This window comes from Phoca vitulina, unplaced genomic scaffold, assembly GCF_004348235.1.
Source record: "Phoca vitulina isolate PV1807 unplaced genomic scaffold, GSC_HSeal_1.0 scaffold99, whole genome shotgun sequence".
In the NCBI taxonomy this organism is placed as follows: domain Eukaryota; kingdom Metazoa; phylum Chordata; class Mammalia; order Carnivora; family Phocidae; genus Phoca; species Phoca vitulina.
This window is the reverse complement of record NW_022589802.1, coordinates 2,545,275-2,555,883: the sequence shown is the minus strand read 5'-3', so window position 1 is coordinate 2,555,883 and position 10,609 is coordinate 2,545,275.

Genomic DNA, 10,609 nt, shown 5'->3' with positions numbered 1-10,609 from the left:
AGGAGCCCTGGCAGGTTTCCGTGGGAAATAGTATTTAAAGATTACAAGCCAGACATTAATGTTTTTTACTACTGGGTTACACTGTTACTTAGCCTTTTCACTGGATAGGGTTAGGAAATATGCACCTCTTAGAAAGCAAAACTGGAGAGTTCATAATGATGATTTCAATTCATGAGAAAGATTATGGTACATTTTACTTAACTTCTTTGATTTTATAATATCTCTTTTATGCTGAAAATCATGGTTCTTAGTAACATTATTACTTATTTGGCTTTTTCTAAAATGTATATACATATACATATATACAATTGTTTTATTCTAATATGTGTGTGTTAAAATAACAAACCATCATAACTACTAACAAAAGACTGAATGCAGTTTGGTACTTCTTTCTCTTTATTTGTCTTCAGTATATATTCCACCAGGGATTTGCTGTCAAAATACTGTGTTTCAAAATCTTCAAAATATTCTGCTTTGTATGATTATGCCATCAACTTGATATACAGATACCTTTATTTATTTGAATTTGTTTTCAACTTTAAGGGATTGATTTTTTCTCTTTGATTTAATTTTGCTTTTAAGTCATATGAAATATTAAATGCTTCTAAATCCAAACCTATAAAACAAGTTAGAGAGATTTAACTTCCATCACTGTCTCCTCTCCCCATTCCCTCCCTATAGGCAACCACTTTTGTTGCTTTTTCACTTATTCTTTCACTAATATATACATCTATATCTCCAAATCCCCATTTTCTTTACACAAATAATTGCATACTATGTACATACTTGTGTACCTTGCTTTCTTTACTTAGCTATATATATTCTATAGCAGTGTATCCTCAGGTTGTTTTTTTTTTTTTTAGCATAGCTTTATTTAGATGGGACTTTAGTTTACTCAACCAATCCCCTACTGATGGACATTAGATTGTGGGCAAATATCTGCTATTACAAATACTGCTGTGATAAATATCCTGTGCATATACAATTTCATATTTTTGTTGGTGTATCTTTGGAATACACTCATAAATGTAGGATTATTGGCTCAAAGGATAAATGGCTATGCAATTCTGCTAAGCATTGCCAAATTTTCCTCCCTAGGGGTTATGCCATTCTAGAATGAAACTTCCAGAAGCACAAATATGACCAGGTCTCCCCACTGTCTGAAACTTCTGTGGGCTTTCTGTGGTCCTGAGGATAAAATCCAAACTCCTTCCCAAGGGCTATAGGATGAGCACAACTTGGCCCTGTGGACATCTCCAGCCTCACACCACTGATGCTTTGTGCACCAGACCCTCTGAACTTATCTTGTTTTCTCCCTCCCTTGTGCCTTTTCACATGCTGGAATTCCTTTCTTCCATTTTACTTGCTGGCCTCCCACTGATTCCTCAAGGCTCAGCTTATATGTCATCTATTCCAGAAGGCCTTCCCCAACTCCTCTCCATTCTCACACGTGGCTGGGGCAGGTAACCCTCCTCTCTGTTTGCACAACTTCCTGGGCTTCCCTGATCACAGACCTCATCATCTGCATGTATGGAAAGTGGCCTCCCCACTGGGCTGTGACCTACAGGAAGGCAGGAGTTGTGTCAGCTGGAGAAGGCCTTGAAGCATTTTCAGAAGAGCAGTGACATGATTGAATTTCTGTTTTAGATATAGATCTTGGGCTTATGTGTGGAAGAAGGACTAGTGGGACCCAAGATGAGAGGTAACAGACCAGTCAGCAGACTGTGGCCATCACGTAGGCAAGAAGAGATGAGGATCTGTTGGGTCATATGGTAGTGGGCACAGAGAGGAGGAGAAAAAGAATTCAGGATTCATTTTTGAGTCCATGTGGACAGGACTTGGTGATAATTAGATGTGGCAGCTGAGAGAGATGGAAGAATAGAGGCTGACTCCACATTTCCAGTTTGATCAACTAAAGGAGGAAGAGGAGATGGAGCCTATTTTTGAGGAGGACAATGTATTCCATTTGGACAAGCTGTGTTTGAGGTACCTGTAGAACGTCTCAGTGATGATGATAGCTATTATCTTTAGGCCTATTATGTATGTCCTGTGTCCTTTACATATCATCATCATCATCATAGACATTTACTGAGGCAGTATAACATGGTAGTTAAGAATAATGACTCTGGAGTAGATGACTTGAGTTTGTGTCCCATCTCTGCTAGCTTGCCATATGACCTTGCTAAAGCATTCTTTGTGCCTTAATTTCTTATCTGTACAGAAGACATGATAATAATGGTTCCTACCTCATGAGGTTGTTAGGGGGATAAAACCTGCTACTGTACACAAAACAAACAATGTCTGGCACAGAGGAAGTACCGTAAGTTTTCCCATTCCTATCCCCAAATCCACTCCTCCCTAGTCATTCCTTGGCCATAGTTAAGACAAAACCTATATCCCATCCTTGATTGTCCTCTTTTCCTCACCCTACAAGTTCCATCCATCAATAAGTCCTAGGACTACCTCCAAAGTATATCTCAAATACCAGCAGGGTTGTGTTGCTCCTACCTGAGTGACTGCAACAGCCCCTTAGCAGCTCCCAAGTTTTCCACTCCTGTGCTTCCCAATGAGAGCTCCCTGCTGCAGCTCAGGAACCTTCCAGAGCACTTTCTAAGTGAACACTAATCTGCTTTCTTGCCTGCTGTGAACCCTTCTCATCTGGCATGACAGTCAGGCGCTAGCCTTCTCCTCCCTAGACTGCTAGCTATACTGAAGAAAAGTGTCCATCAGAGAGGGATAAGAACTTGCTCAAGTTTCCACAAGGGGTTTTTCCACTGGTTCCTTAGATATTCAGAAAGCAGAGATGATTGTGCCTGGAGCTGCCTTCCTTAAAGAACATCCTGGCTGTGAAAGACCTTGTAAAGTAACACAAAACTGGGTGATTTATAAAGAGCCTTGGCTGTAATGGCCTTGCCCCTGGAGCCTCAGCCATGCCTGCCCTTTTGAAGAAGCAGCATGTGGTTCCATAATACAGTGGTGAAGCCACGCTGGTGGCCTTGGGGAACAGCAGCCTTTCCCTGCATCTTGCTGCCCAGGCTTCTGGAGCCCCATAGGGACCAGGGTGCCCCAGAGCCCCGGGAGAGTCTTCCTCCATCCTGCGCCCTCCAGGAGGCACAGAACGGCTCTGCAGTGCCACCCAGAGGCCAACAGCGCCAGCCGGCAGAGAAAGTTTTTGTCTGAATTTGGGCTTTGGGGGATTGCTGGACAGTGGTTGGTATTTTGGAGGTTTGGAAGTGTGCCGGGTTGAGCTGTATTTGGAGAAGGTCATTTCTTAGTGTATGGCTGTACATTCAATTCCCTCGGAGCCTGTCTCCTGTAGCTGCCTCCCCACTCCTGGTGCACACACTTATGGCTATTGTGACATGAAAAGCTCCGGAGATCAAGTCCTGCAATATACCCATGTGCAAGAGTTGTTCAGTAGATGAGATAAAGACAGCACTCCCAACAAACTGAAGTGGAGAGACTACCCGCGTGGGTGTTGGGACGGATAGCTAGCCATTTCAAAAAAGGACATGTAAATCTCCACCTCACACCCTGCATTCCCGTAACACTCAGACAGGTCAAAGAATTTAATGTCACACTAGAAGAAAGTACTGGTAAATATTTTTATATATATATATATTTTTGTTTTGGAACAGGAGGGTATTCTAGATATAACACCAAACAGAAATTATAAAGGAAAATGCTGATAAATTTAATTCAAAAATTAAAAGCTTCTGTGGGCATGTGATGTAATGAGCACTGGGTATTATATAAGACTGATGAATCACTGACCTCTACCTCTGAAACTAATAATACATTATATGTTAATTAATTGAATTTAAATTAAAAAAAGAAAAAAAAAGTTCTGTGGATTAACAAACACCATAAAGTTAAAAACCAAAATAACATACTTGGAAAAATGACATATATGAAAAACAGTGATTAGTATCTTTAATATATAAGGAGCTTTTACAAATCAATAGGAAAAAGACAAACACCCCAGTGGGAAAATTGGAACACTACATGAACAAGCAACTCATCAAAAGAGGACTGAGAACCATTAAGAAATGCCCAGCCCTTGGGGCACCTGGGTGGCTCAGTTGGTTAAGCCTCCGACTCTTGGTTTTGGCTCAGGTCATGATCTCATGGGTCTTGAAGATTCTCTCCCTCTGCCCCTCCCCCCACTGAAGTGCTCTCTCCCGCTCTCTCTCTCTCTCTCTCTCAAATAGATAAATAAATCTAAAAAAAAAAAAGAAAGAAAGAAAGAAAGAAATGCCCAGCTCTAGTAGTAATCAAGGGAATGATCATTAAAAAGACACAGAAATTACATATTTTTCAGCTATCAAATGAACAAAATTTTCAAAGAGTGAGGCTAACTTGTGGAGGGGATGAATGATGTGGAGACCAGATGGGCCCACACGCTGCTGGCGGAGGGAGGATTGGCAAAGCCTTTCTGGAAGGCAATTTGGTGTCATAGGTTAAAATCCTTAACAAACCTTGCACATCATAATACTGGATATATGCAAAGATTTAACTGCCCAGGGATGTTGACAGCAGCTTCTTTAAAAAATAGGGGCATAAAAAGGAAATAATCTAAATATGTGCACAACCATTTAAAGTGATAAGAGAGATGCATTTTCATCAACCTGGAAAGATGTTCATGCTACAATATTAGGTGAGAAAAGCAGGTTAAATGGAAATACTACGCATAATTTATTCCCTTTTATGTAAATAAAAATAATGTATGCATCACATGTTTAAAAAATAGATTGGGTTATGGAACAAAATATTAACAGTGGTTGCCTCAAGGCAAGGAAAGAAGAATAAGGATTATACATGACTATTTTTTCTTTTGGCTTTTTGACATTTTTTTCCATTTAATTTTTTTTATTGAAGTATAATTAACATACAGTTATGTTCGTTTCAGGTGTACAACATATTGATTCAACAATTCTATACATCACTCAATGCTCCCCACAATGGGTGATATTTTCTTTTCATTTCAATGTAGAAATATATGTAGTAGCTCTTTTGTTGCCTTTATTTTTCTTTACTTTCTTAGATTTTTTAAAAATTACAAGAGTGGGGGCACCTGAGTGGCTCAGTTGTTAAGTGTCTGCCTTCGGCTCAGGTCATGGTCCCAGGGTCCTGGATCGAGCCCCGCATCAGGCTCCCTGCTCAGCGGGAAGCTTGCTTTTCCCTCTCCCACTCCCCCTGCTTGTGTTCCCTCTCTCTCTATGTCGCTCTCTGTCAAATAAATAAATAAAATCTTTAAAAAAAAAATTATAAGAGTAATACAGGCTTTTAAAAAGCTCAAACCAGACGGAAGTATATAGAGGATTTCCCTTTTACCACTCCATTCCCCAGAGAGGACCATAGAGGACTGGTTGGTATAGCTTTTTCCACACATTTGCATGCACATATAAACATATACATGTATATTTGAATACAAATGGGATCACACTATATACACTGTGCTGTAACTTGTTTTTTTTTTCACTCAATAATATGCCATGGACTTTGTTCCCTGTCAACACATACAGATATACCCTTATACTCAAAACGAAAACATATCTGCCTTTCAACAGCTGCATATTGTTACCATGGACAGATACACTAAAATCTTTTTTTCCTGATAGCTCTACAATAAATATGTATTACTTGTATGATGGAAATATAATAGAATGTTTTCTTGAAAAAAACAGAAAATATAAGAGGGAGAAAGGAGGGAATGTGGGAAAAGATCTCATTTGTTCACATTCCTATGGATTTGGGGCCTCTTCTCCTTGGGAGCTACCTTTGATTCTGGAGAGCTTTCAGGGCTTGATTAGGTCCAGATGAAAAGAGCCACTTGTTCCATGATGAAAGAAAAGAGGTCCAGGGACTCTGGGCTTTCTGGTGGCCTTGTTCAGTTCAGGGCCCCAGGCTTAGAGAGGAGGGCTGCGTTAGAGCAGAGGTTTGAGCTGGGACTCCAGTTACGCTGATAGAAGAAAGCAACAATAAAACTAGAAACAAAACCCAACATAACGACAACAGAGCAGCAAAACAAACCACCTTTTAAATTTTTTTTAAAAGATGTTATTTATTTATTTGAGAGAGAGAGACAGCACTAGCAGGGGATGGGGAAGGGCAGAGGGAGAAGCAGGCTCCCCCAAGGGGCTCGATCCCAGGACCTTGGGATCATGACCTGAGCCGAAGGCAGATGCTTAACCGACTAAACCACCCAGGTGCCCCAAAACAAGCCACCTTTTAATCTCTGGTCTAGGAGACCCACACCCAAACGGCCTGCCTCTGGGTATGAGCACTGGAAGTTTGACTTGAGATGGCCCAGTTTGCCTTCCTTCTTTTACAGAGAGGAAGAGGAGGCCCAGAGAAGGGAAGGGCCAAGTCCAAGGCCAGCAGGGAGTAGGCGACAGAGGTGAGCTGAAGACTCAGCAAATCTGATCCTGATTCACTAATATCTTTCCTGTGCTTCTTTTTTTTCCTTTTCTTTTTCCATTTACCAAGACTATTTCAAGAATAAAACTTACTTTTCCATCATAAAACGTATACACACTACTCACGTAAAATGTGGACAGCAAACAAGAGCAGAAGTAAGAAAAAGACAATTCCACCACCTTTCTGTGGCAGAATGTTCGTAAGTTTCCCTTCTTACTTCCTATGGATGTGTATATGTATTTTTCTTCTGTCCTCTTGCCTGGCTGGATTTGGTACAGGCAGGAGCATACTGCTGTGTGGCTCACCATCTTGAAGCTAGTGTTTGTTTTGGGTTCCAGGACAGCAGGCACACTTTGTTACCAAGAGGTTTGTGTTTCTGCTTTGGCCCTGAGTGTGACATTGAAGCATTGGACATTTCAGTTTTATCGTTCAAGTCCTGCTTAATGTCTGGACTTGGTTCTACCACCACAAGCTCCCCAGAGCAGGGAAACACTCATTTGGAGGACTTATAACCACATCTGGAGAGCTTTGCTTCAGGATCCTCAGTGAAGAGAGACCTACCCACCACTGTGGGTGTCCCTCTGGGATCTCATAAAGCTGCACTTTAGGAGTGGAGGCAGATGCCCTTGGGGTAGCTTATCTTTACTGGGGGAGACCAAGGGTGAGCATGGCAAGGCCAATTCAAGGGAGCTCTGCATTAGGTGAGGTGGGGGAGGGCATGCCAGCATATGAGTCCAGGCATGGCATCAGGGGAGCCCAAAGGGTGCATGGGGAACAGTATGTGGGCCAGTCTAGCTGAAGATCAGGGAGCAAATAGGAATAAAGCTGGACTAATCCCCAGGGGCCAGCCTGTAGAAGGTCTTGAATGAGAGGCCTAGATAAGGAAATTGAGGCCTGCGGTGGGAGTGGGTGGCATGGCGATAAAAGGACTTGTACAAAGTTGTACACCTGACTCCCATGGTAGTGAATTTCCACCACCCATCAGATCTCCAGACCCCTTCTCCACCATGCCAAGCCATGTGGAGATGTTTCAGGAGTGAGAAGGATGAGCAAAAGGCGAGGCAGTCCAGGGTGGTGTGGACAACAAGAGCTTTGGACTCAGACCAGACCTGGATTCCTGTCCACACTCAGCCCTACCCCACTATGTGACCTCAAGCAAGTGACTTGACCTCTTGGAGCCTCAGTTTCCTTGGTGTGCAGAGCAGACCTGCCTGGCGGGTCTATGGAGAAGATTAAATGAGCTAGTGAAGGCAAAGCACTCAGCCAATGTTGGAATTTTTTAAAATTAACATATAATGTCTTATTTGTTTCAGGGGTACAGGTCTGTGATTCATCAGTCTTACACAATTCACAGCGCTCACCATAGCACATACCCTCCCCAATGTCCATCACCCAGCCACCCCATCGCTCCTACCCCCCTCCACTCCAGCAACCCTCAGTTTGTTTCCTGAGTTTAAGAGTCTCTTATGGTTTGTCTCCCTCTCTGGTTTCGTCTTGTTTCATTTTCCCCCTCCCTTCCCCTATGATCCTCTGTCTTGTTTCTCAAATTCCTCATATGAGTGAGATCATATGATACTTCTTTCTCTGACTGACTTATTTCGCTTAGCATAATACCCTCTAGTTCCATCCACGTCATTGCAAATGGCAAGATTTCATTTTTTTGATGGCTGCATAATATTCCATTGTGTAGATAGATAGATAGATAGATAGATAGATAGATAGATAGATAGATACAACATCTTCTTTATCCATTCATCTGTTGATGGAAATCTAAGCTCTTTCTATAATTTGGCTATTGTGGACATTGCTGCTATAAACATTGGGGTGCATGTGCCCCTTCGGATCACTATATTTGTATCTTTGGGGTAAATACCCAGTAGTGCAATTGCTGGGTTGTAGGGTAGCTCTATTTTCAACTTTCTGAGGAACATCCATACTGTTTTCCAGAGTGGCTGCACCAGCTTGCATTCCCACCAACAGTGTAGGAGGGTTCCCCTTTCTCCAAGTCCTCACCAACATCTGTCATTTCCTGACTTGTTAGTTTTAGCCATTCGGACCGGTGTGGGGTGGTATCTCATTGAGGTTTTGAGCCAATGTTGGAATTTAATGAGCATCTTTGTAGTGCTTGTTGGTCTTTTTACTATCATCTTATTAATTTTAATTAGGGTGAACATATGTCCTGGTTGCTAGGGACAGGCTCATTTATGCTGTTGTCCCAGTAATTATTAACAGCTCTCCCTTCTGTTCTAAAAAGTATATGAGTTTGGGAGATAAATGGTATGTTCACTGTAATTACAATAAGAGGGCTGGGTCTTGAACTCTTTTTTGTACTCATCACTGTTGTCCTCTGTCTGTGCCCAGTCAGAGGACCAAGACCACATGTACCCACAATGAGTCCTGGATTGAGCATGAGTAAGGACACCCTGAGCTCTGCCGCTAACTTGTAGCGCATCCAGGGGCAGGTGTCTTTCTGTCCCAGGCCTCAGTCTTCCTGTTTGTAAGCAGCAGGAGTGGATTAAATGGTCTCCACAGGCCCTTCCAGCTTGAAATTTCTATCCTTTATCATTCCTCCATACCTAGGAAAATGGCTATTGCCCCCATACCTGCCACAAGCATTTACTGGACACCTCCCGTAGGCAGGCTCTGCGGGACATAGATGTGTCCACCATCTGCAAATCTTGATGGATGTCAAGGTAAGGCTTCCCTGTGGCAGCTCTTCTGGCTGATCTCCTGGAGTCAGATGTTCTACCACTGATGGCTTCCCTACCCTGACCCTCAGGCTTTCTTATAAGGTTGTCGATACTGCTCAAACAAGGATAGCCAGGCTCCCCAGTGGACAGGGCAAGCACTCACCTCTCATCAATTAAGGTTACTCAGATTCAATGGGAGTCAAATGGCTATAAAACACCCAGAACAGCCCCTGCTCAAAGTAAGAGCTCTAAGTGCTTATGAAATAAAATATCTAAGTTGCTACATCAAACAGGTGCCACCACTCAATACGCCTGAGGTTTGAGATACCAAGTCCCGTAAAAAATAAGCAGCATTCTATTTGTTTGCTTTCTGCCAAGCCAGAATCCCACACAATCATTTAATTTAAAACACTAGGCAGCTTGCTAAAACAGTTGCAGATGCCACGTAGCAGCCGAAGGTGGTGGCTTGGGGACAGGCTCTGTGCTTGTGACAGCCCCACCCAGAAAATGAATAGTCCAGAAGCAGTTCTGTCTCCCATGTGCCATTGCCACTGTTGTGGAGAGGTGCCCACATAGGTCAGGGCTGTGAAGATTGTTGGAAATTCCCACCCAAAGAATCTTTGCCATGTCATATGTCATTCAGGTGATCCCTGGAAGTGGGCCACCTTCCTGTTTTTTAAAGCCACTTTACTTACATGATGCCAGACATAATTCCCCATAGAAGTAAGCTCCCCTTTAGGAAAAGGAAGCCCAGAAAGAAAGTGTACACTGTTGGACCCGGAATTTCACTAAAGAAAAATGTCTTCAAAGGAAGCTGCCCATACTAATTTCTTTTAAAGATTTTATTTATTTATGAGAGAGAGAGAGAGAGAGAGAATGAGTGGGAGGGGCAGAAGGAGAGGGAGAGAATCCTTAAGCAGACTGCTGAATGCGGAGCCCTACACGGGGCTGGATTTCAGAACCCTGAGATCAGGACCCTGAGTTCATGACCTGAGCTGAAATCAAGAGTCTGATGCTTAACCAACTGAGCCACCCAGGCGCCCCATAGTAATTTTTTAAAAGGAAATGAAGGTTAAACTGTAGAACATAAAAGACAAAACAAAACTACTGGCCCAAAGACAACTCAATCAAATTAGAGAAAGTGCATAGAGCGCCACACTCTGGTTGAGGAGCTGCAATGCCTAGCTTCTGCCAGCTTCTGTCTTCCTGACTTCCCCCACAGCACCTGAGTTCATGCCTACGGCAGCCGAGGCAGAGAGCAGTGTAGCCCTGTGCAAAGAGCATCAGCTTTACCCGTGGGCCCGCCCACAGGGCAAGGATTAGTGTCTCCATTGCAGATGTGGAGTAGACCCTCCACCTCTTTTACCGGATGGGTTCCCGGTAGAAGAGAAGGTAGGGCAGAAATTGTAGACCCCTACCCTGAGTAATTTCATGGACGGAGAGATTTAGGGTAGAAATAAAGGCTAAATGCAAGAAAGCTGTGGTTCTGAAAAAAAAAA